This window comes from Leptonotus elevatus, chromosome 1, assembly GCF_054856555.1.
Source record: "Leptonotus elevatus isolate MCC_2025b chromosome 1, RoL_Lele_1.0, whole genome shotgun sequence".
Classification (NCBI taxonomy): Eukaryota; Metazoa; Chordata; class Actinopteri; order Syngnathiformes; family Syngnathidae; genus Leptonotus; species Leptonotus elevatus.
Window position 1 is genome coordinate 12,692,553 of NC_141239.1, and position 1,836 is coordinate 12,694,388.

Below are 1,836 nucleotides of genomic sequence, written 5' to 3' on the forward strand. Positions count from 1 at the left end.
TGTGGTCGCGCCTGAGGCAAAATGTTAAGTATCATTCTTTCTGTAAGCCTTTTGGCTTTGCGCAATGTCAACTCTTGTGAAATCTAATTTTTGGTTTTTATTTCGGTTCTCTTTTTACCAAAAGTGAGTAATCACAGTTGCTTTATGCTTTTTCTTTGTGCATGCTCAGCACTTAACATTTGCTTTCTTTTGTCATCACTGAGAATTTAACAATGGAATACTTTACTCTTATGTTCTAATTTGTTCCCGGAAAAAGTGCTTTTTTTTTTTTCCTGCTGCTTATACAAACCCAATTCCCAAAAAGTTGGGACACTATACAAATTGTGAATAAAAACTGAATGCAATTATGTGGAAGTGCCAAATTTGTATGTTTTATTCAGAATAGAACATAGAGAACAGGTCAAAAGTTTCAACTGAGAAAATTTATCATTTTAAGGGAAAACTATGTTGATTTTAAATTCCATGGTGTCAACAAATCTCAAAAAAGTTGGGACAAGGCCATTTTCACCGCTGTGAGGCATCCCCTCTTCTTACAACAGTCTGCAAACGTCTGGGGATCGAGGAGACGTTTCTCAAGTTAATAAATAGGATCGCTGTCCCATTCTTGTCTATCACGCGTCTCTCTAACTGTTCAACTGTCTTGGTTTTTTTTTGTTGCACCTTCCCCTTTATGATGCGCCAGATGTGCTCTATGAGTGAAAGAAGTGGACTGCAGGCTGGCCATTTCAATACCCGGATCCTTTTCCTACGCAGCCATGATGTTGTAATTGGTGCTGCATGTGGTCTGGCATTATCGTGTTGAGAAATGCAAGATCTTCTCTGAAAGTGATGATGCCCGGATGGGAGCATGTTTTGTTCTCCAATCTGAATATACCTTTCTGCATTGACGATGCCTTTCCAGATGTGGAAGCTGCCCATGCCACACGCACTCATGCAACCCTATACCATCAGAGATGCAGGCTTATAAACTGAGTGCTGATAACAACTTGGGTTGTCCTTGTCCTCTTTAGTCAGTATGATATAGCGCCCCAGTTTTCCACAAAGAACTTGGAATCGTGATTGGTCTGACCACAAAACAGGTTTCCACTTTGCCACACTCCATTTTAAATAACCCCTGGCATAGAGAAACGCCTGCGCTTCTTGGTCTGCTTTAGAAATGGCTTCTTCTTTGTACTGGCGAGTTTCATCTGGCAACGGCGGCTGGCACGGTGGATTGTGTTCACCCACAATGTTTTCTGGAAGTATTGCTGAGCCCTTTCTGTGACTTCCCTTAGAGTAAAGCATTCCTGTTTGCGGTGCAGTGCCGTTTAAGGGCCCGAAGATCATGGGCATCCAGAAGAATTTTTTGACCTTGACCCTTACACAAAGAGATTGTTCCAGATCTCTGAATCTTTGGATGATGTTATGCATTGTAGATGATGATTACTTCAACCTTTTTGCAATTTATCTTTCTGCGCAACATTGGAGGAATTGGTGGTTCTCTACCCATCTTCGCTTTTAAGAGACACTGCCACTCCGAGAAGCTCTTTTTATACTCCAACCAAGTTGCCAATGGACCTCATTAGTGGTAACTGTTGTTCCAGCTGTTTTGACAGTGCAATTGACTTTTCCAGCCTCTTATTGCTACCTGTCCCAACTTTTTTTTGATTTGTCGGCACCATGAAATTTACAATCAACATATTTTTCCCTTAAAATGATACATCATCGATGTTCTATTCTGAACAAAATATTGAAATTTGGCACGTCCACATAATTGCATTTAGTTTTTATTCACAATTTGTATAGCGCCCCAACTTTTTGGGAATTGGGTTTGTAATTGTAATTTAGAAAAATGTG